Source organism: Colletes gigas, unplaced genomic scaffold (genome assembly GCF_013123115.1).
Source record: "Colletes gigas isolate AHSC1104 unplaced genomic scaffold, ASM1312311v1 Colletes_gigas_Sc00020, whole genome shotgun sequence".
Taxonomy (NCBI): Eukaryota; Metazoa; Arthropoda; class Insecta; order Hymenoptera; family Colletidae; genus Colletes; species Colletes gigas.
In genome coordinates this window covers 2,998,310-3,005,900 of record NW_025106649.1, presented here as the reverse complement: position 1 = coordinate 3,005,900, position 7,591 = coordinate 2,998,310, and positions in this window count along the sequence as shown.

Here is a 7,591-nt window from a genome sequence, read left to right as displayed (position 1 = left end):
TTGGCGTTTCATCGGTCTCTTAAAGTGACGCTTGCACTCGACCTTTCGGGAACGAACGGAACGGGCACGGTTAATTTGCTGGTAACGAAACGAGCGTTACGGTACATACACGTAGCACGTTCTATTGTAAACGCGTGTACCGCTCTGGGGCTTCGTGTAATCACGTAAGCTACCCGTTTCGCGGGTCCGGTGTCAAATCTTCGTAGCGTGGGACCAGGGACGCTTAAAAAACCATTTTCTGATCCCGAAACCTCTTGCGAAATGCTTACAAACTGTCCCGTTTAACAACGAGAGAAAAACGGGACGTGATTAAGTTAACGTTGTAACGACAATCTCGAAATAAAGTGATCGATCCCTCGATCCCAACGATTCTGAAGTTCGCTGATAATTTCCAACGTTTATCTCTAAGATTGATAATTCTCGTTGAAGTTAAATGAAGTTAAAACAATGTACGTATTTATCCGTGCCAAGAACCGATTTAGTATCGTTATTAAATCTAAATTTTGTTGCACGTGGACGTCGACTTTCAGCGAGATTTCGCGAGACGTATCGAGATCACGGGATCCCCCAGTTTCCGAGAAACGAGCACAGCTTTACGACATGGACCAACGCGACCGATTACCGCAAAACTTTTAATCTCTCGGAGATCAACGACGGGGCAAATAAGATTACAACGTTATCTGAACGCCTCGAAAACGTACGGCGACAGTGTGTACGGAGCCCGTTCGTACGTTCAACGGTTGAATCCTTAATGCCTCGAGGTAATGAGAACACGAGGCGAGATAAAAAAAAAAAATTTTAATGTCTGCGTGACTCGGTTCGCGGCGTATTCGATAGTCGACAGAGATTGGCCAAGATCTCGTCCGAATAACGGCGGAGAAACGAGTTCTTTTGGAACAATTTTTGCGGGAACACAATTACACAGCCTGATTCTAATTAAACTGCTAAGCCCTCTGTAAACCCAAATTACGATTCTCTCGCGGACAAAAATTATTGTGACCCACTATTCGCGACACTTTGATACATCTATTATACAGGGTGTTCGGCCACCCTTGGGAAAAATTTTAATGGGAGATTCTAGAGGCAAAAATAAGACGAAAATCAACAATATCAATTTGTTGATTGAGGCTTCGTTAAAAAGTTATTAAAAAATTAAATAAAAAAATTTCAAATCGTTCTGGAAAAATTATTTTCGGTTGCGGGGGTCAATTACAATCATGTTTGGTCATTAGACATACCCTCGAATTCCTACCCACTATCGAGAAAAAAATTCGAGAAGGTGTGAAATATTTCGACAAAATTATAAAATTTCAAATCATTCTGGAAAAATTATGTTTGGTTGCGGGGGTCAATTACAGCCAGTTTTAGTTATTAGACATACCCTTGAAATTCTACCTACTTTCGAGAAAAAAATTCTAGAAGGTGTGAAATTTTTCGAAAAAATTAAAAAATTTCAAATCGTTCTGGAAAAATTATTTTTGGTTGCGGGGGTCAATTACAGCCATTTTTAGTTATTAGACATACCCTCGAAATTCTATCTACTTTCGAGATAAAAATTCGAGAATGTGTGAAATGTTTCGACAAAATTAAAAAATTTCAAATCGTTCTGGAAAAATTATTTTTGGTTGCAGAGGTCAATTACAATCATTTTTGGTGAATAGACCTACTCCCGAAATCCTACCCACTTTCTAGAAAAAAATTCAGTACGGGCGGAACTTTAAACGTTAATAACTTTTTAACGAAGCCTCCATCAACAAATTAGTATTCTTGATTTTCGTCTTATTTTGGCCTCTAGAATCTCCCATTAAAATTTTTCCCAGAGGTGGCCGAACACCCTGTATACAGTAAGGAGCATAACTGAATCAATAATCACGAGTCTTGTATAGATCGTTACTTACTGCCAAGAATATAGGAGAGTATTAAAAAACAAACATTATAGTTCTCTTTATCACTAATCACTAAAAAAAATGTCTTATGTTACTGTGATAAAAATAACTGTAATGTTTATTTTTTAATATTCTTAGCAATAAATAATGATTTGTACAGAACTTGTGGTTATTGGTTCAGGTATGATCCTTACCGTATTTCATTTTTAAATAAGATTCTGTCGGACTCGAGGTTGGTCAATAAATTTTTTTACGCGAACGCAGAGAAAACGGGCAGAGTTTGCCCGATATTTGCGCGGGCAATATTTATGCGACTGGAAATAAAACAAGCTGACGGACATCGAGCGCAACTTTCGATGCGTTTAATTGCGAGGCCGGCGTGGATCTACGTAAGGCGCGGTTACAGAACGCGAGAGAGTGAAATGAGCAATTCGAGAGATAAATCAAAGGAGCGCGGCGTTTTCTTTTCCGTACCGGAAGGGAAGACCGTATCCCGAAAACGACGGTTTTAATTTTCTCGCGATAGATTTATTTGCCAGCGAACGAGCCAACGATGCTGAACCGCGGAGCATCGCGAAACCGTCGAAAGTTTTACGCGATAAAAACTGCCTCTGCTCCCATTCGCAGAGACACTGGGAACGAAGAGACTTGTCGATCATTATTTTAGTAAATAATATTGCCAATGATAAAAAGTCTGTCGATGTATTGGGTTGTACTTTCGTCTTTCTTTTTCGTGAAAATTATTTCATTGAATTATACACTGGTCATTTTGGTCCAACACCTTTTGCCATCTTCCTGGTAGTAGTATGATCTTTATTTGTAAAAAAACTGATCCAAGTGATTTTTGACATCAAACAAAATTTTTTACAAATAATCCTTGAAATGTCAACTGTGAAAATATATAACGAGAGTAGAGTTTAGAATAAAGTTGGCTGGTTAAAGATACAATCAACGTCCCTGTCGGTAAGAAAACGAAACTACTATCCGAACAACTCAATAGAAGCCTGTTTGGACCAGTTTAATTTAATAATTTAATATCGTTTAATATAGCCTGTCCCAAGATCGTTCGAAGGGATTGATTGTTAGTGTTGTTGCGACCATTTTGGAGAATTCCACGGTAAGAAAAAGAGTTTCAGAGGAGCCCCGTCTCTTTTCTTGCGCGATTAGGAGGAACAAAGCGGAACTGTTTTCCAGTCAGTCTCTCTCCTAGACTCTTTTCGGAGCACATCATTTTCTCTTATCGCGCGATCGGCGGCGTAACGCGCCTTCACCACTCGGCGAATTCGAATTATAAACATCGCCGGTCGCTTCCTCGTCCTTCGAGACTTTCCTGGTTCCTCTCCGATGAGCCACCCTGCGTGCACGGGCTAGAAATCCGTGTACCCCGGGTCTTTGTGCAGAAATGCTAGCCCGTTTCACCTACTGTCTCCGCTTCGAGTGCACTTTTAGGTTACCAGTTATAACGCTGCCTGTTAAACCGATTTTACGAGCATTTCTGCGGAAAGGACGGATTCTTTCACAATATACTTTCGACTTTAATACGCTGCTTTTAATCCAACCTCCATAATTGTTCCAAGTTTACTAACTCGAAGATGGGGGGAAAAACAACGATCCAAGATTACCGAGATCACGAGTGGAACAGAAAAGTTGCAACGCGGATAATATTTGTATATTCGATGAATCTCGATTAGAGATCTGGAAATAATATTCTGCACTTTGACGTAATATTTCAAGAAACAAATTTTAGAATAGAGAATTTATTATTTTCGATATTGTGAAATAATTTATCCATACGATGGTAAACAAGTCCAGCGAGTGCTTTCTTTTTAAGAAATTTAGAAATTACGTTTCTTTATACGATAGAAATGATACATATTTCTTTAAAGAATTGCTGGAAAGGTACTCGTATGCCTCGTCTTCTTTTGAAATGGCGGATGGAGTCGACGAGGATGAGCGGGAGCATAATTTTCACCGAGAAGAATTCGGAGCGTCGCGATGCGAGTCGCTCGCGATGAACGCTTGTTCAGATTACGAGGCGCAAGGCATCGTATCCGCCTTCGCGTCCGTGCAACGCACGTAAAGGTACTCCCACACACGGTCGTCGTTTCCACAATATTAGCAACAGTAATATTATAGCAACGCTAACTTTCGAGCCAACATTTATGAGATACGAGATCGTTATACATACGTAGATCCTATCGTGTAAAAATGTATCACAGAAATATTTTAAATGTAGTCGATTGTAAATATGTAATCGATTGTAAAGTCGATTGATAATAATTAAGAAGAAGGATATCTTCAGGATAATTTCCTTAGAAAAATGACGAGTTTATTGATAGAAAACGTCAAGCTACAGGATCTCCATTATCCAATGACACGATTTTTTTCTTCCAAAATGCAATTGCACTAGTTTATAAAGTGGGACTACCTGATTTTGGTGAACATAAACAAGTAGAACGATTCCGTGCGTGTAAAGAGTAAAGCAGGGTCGTTGGAAAATTGCAAAATGGAATGAAGTAACTTTTGAAATGTTCAGATTAATTTAGCGAGAGCTCGATATCAATGGTATATCTGTTATTGGAATATCGGTTGTGCAAATATTGTGGAAAATATTGTAGTTTCGACGATATTGATCGTGTGTGTGGGTACCTTAAGGCGGTCGGTGTAACCGGCTATCTCGGCTGGCTGGCCGCCGGTTTCTCCCGCGCTAATTAGCAAAAGTTTGCCGTGCAATAAACGCGTCTAGTTTTACGTAACCCGGCTGGACAGTCGCGGATATTCGTGGCCGTTTCGAGCGGATTGCGCGCGGAAATTAAACGCGCCTCGAGCGAAAGAGAGAGGAAACGTAATCTCCTCGATTACGAAGATTCCGTACAACGAATTAAAGATTTCTTTTATTAAAACAACTACCAATCCCTTGTTCGTTCGACAAAGTATAGAATTCGAATTGATATCTTGAGTTGGTCTACTTTAGGGATACGAGAATCGAACAGGAATAATAGGCACTTGGATTCTAACCAAATGCATGTCAAACCTTAGGATCACATTCGTGGTCCATATCACTGATAAGAATCGTATTCGTTGAAAAATTATAAAATAATAAAACATTTCCATACCAATATAGTCAGAAAAAATGTTTAAATCGTTACAAAATTTGTTTCACATTCGACGACAATGATCTTCAGCCTGAATATACAAGCTTTAAGGATTCTTTTTCGTAGAAATTTGTAGGGTACCGTTAGTTTTGGTCGCTGGTGGAGATGGCTAGTCACGTACCTGCGATCGCGAACGATTTTCGCCCGGGCAAATTGGATGCGTTATGTCGGCGAATCGGTTAGATCGTATGCTAGATCGTCGGAGTTCGCGCAGCCTCTCTCTTCCGGAATCGACGCGTAAGCTGCGCGTTGCCATGGGCTCTCGCTTTCCGGAGAGCTTCGTCTTCCGTTAACTGACCATTTATGGTCGACTAAGTTTACTGGAAACACGCCTCGCGATCCGTGGATCGACCAACGCCCGATGGCTTCGATCTTCCTCGGGGCCCGTCGATTTCGAAAAGACTAGACTTTCGAAAAATTCGCGCGCTCGCGCGAGACCGTGCACCACCCTCCCACCCACGCCCCCTCGTCACCCCTACCCCGCGAATGATTTTCTGTATTTTCCTTGGCGAACAAATTAAGTAACAGGCCACGCATAATATTAAGACGGTTGGTAAACAACCGATCCAAACCGTGGTTCGGATCTATAGAGGATCGAGGAGGCGAGACCTTTCAAAACACGCGCAGATGGTGAACCGATTAAACATTGGGAAATATCGATATTGGAAATCCAATGATATATATACACGTATGTATAAGTTTTCGAACGAAGAACAGAACGAAATCGATTTTAAGATCGATATAGATTAGTAAAATGGCGACCACCTTGTCACCCACCTGGACACGTGTTTTAACACAGCTCGTATTTATATCATTGCATAACTTTTTTATTAGTTTCTATTTAAAAAATTTGTCAGCGTTCTCAAAAGATGAACGAAGAAGCAAAAAAATCGTAGGTTCGAAAAGTCTTGTGGTTTCTACAAAAAAAATTCACAAAAATTTGAACGAGTTAGAAGACCCCCTTAAAATACAGAAGATCGTTCAGATTTTCGGAGCAACCGATCCAATTCCACTCGCGCTTTCTCGTCGTCCCTTCTATCAACGCGATGCAACCGTCGAAGATCGCGTGCAAGTATCGAGGCCCCGCCGGGCTTAATTTGGACTGGAACGCATCCCGATCAGATTTTTCTGCCGATTAGGATCGGAGGACGCGGATTCGTTTCACGGATTCGCACGTCCAGCCGCGATCCTAGACGCGTGACGCCGCGGCGAAAAGAAAAATTCGAAGCCACCGCGGTAACGAGTGCTCCGCAATCGCGGACAATGATAATTAAAACTAATTAAGAACCGTGAAATGAATTTCGCAACCGCGCTATTGCGGAAAGAAAGATGGTTACGCGGCGATCGAGAGATCTCCGCCGTCGTTGTTTCCCCCTTCGAAGATATTTCGCCTATCGGCGTTACTCGGATCCGATCGAATGGATAACACTCGTGGCCTTTGAATTGTTCGTTTTGGTTGGTTAATAAAGAATCCGCGCACAGATCGCTGAGAAGTTTCGGTTTCTTTTTTAAATTCGCAGTTCCTTGGGCGATCCAGCAGGGATCCATTCCCAGGAGTTTATTATTGAAATATAAACAACACAGTACGAAAGGATGCCAAGATGAGTTTCGCTTCAGCATAATGCGGTGCAAATGGTCAGAGTACAAGAAATAAAAATTATACACTTGCCTGCGTTTCTTGCCTGCATACGAAGCACACATGAATAATAATCGTGATAAGTTACGAACTCAGCAATAAAGTCTAAAATATCAAACGCGGGACGAGCGATCGTTTAGTCGCGAGAATTAATTTTAAGATGCATTTAAATATATTTCAATGAATAGTCTCGTATTTTTCTTCAGGATACGCGCTCACGATGAATCGCTTCTCGGATCGAGGCGCACGCAGTTCCCGTTCGCGATTCAGAACGCATTTTTCAATCTACGCGTGAACTAATAAAAAATAAAAAAAAACGCTACGTTTCGCGGGTAATCGAATCCCGCGATCTGCGCTCCCCTCATTTTCCTTGCACAAACACTTTCACCGATTTCATCTTGGTGGACTTTATTTTCAGCGAATCGTACGCCGATCGCTGATAACGGCCGTTGGGGTGGGGGTTTAAAAACAGGAGAATAATTCATAAAAACGTGTGGTGCAAGACATTTTTTTCCGTTAACTTCAGCTTTCAAGAAAATCGCGATGCCTATCGCGAGCCAACGTGCAACAAATTTCCTCGAGATCGATAGCTCGTATAAAAAAATTCTACACGAAACATTGTACAAATATATGCGAACGATGATACTTTTTACACGCGCGGGATTTTCAAGAGTCGAGGTAACTTCTGTGAGGTCCGTTCAGACCAGAAAACCTTTAATCGACGAGCCAATTAGATTGCAAAGAGATAACGATGAAAAACAGTAGGAAAAGCGTGGCTGGCATCGCCATAAGGAAGCGCAACTCCTTTTCCCATTTAGTTTAATGGAAATTGGGAGGAGCTTACGTAATTATCGCCAAGAGTTCTACGCAGAAGCGTGTTTTTGCCTTGTTCTTCATGTTCTACGCAACTATCA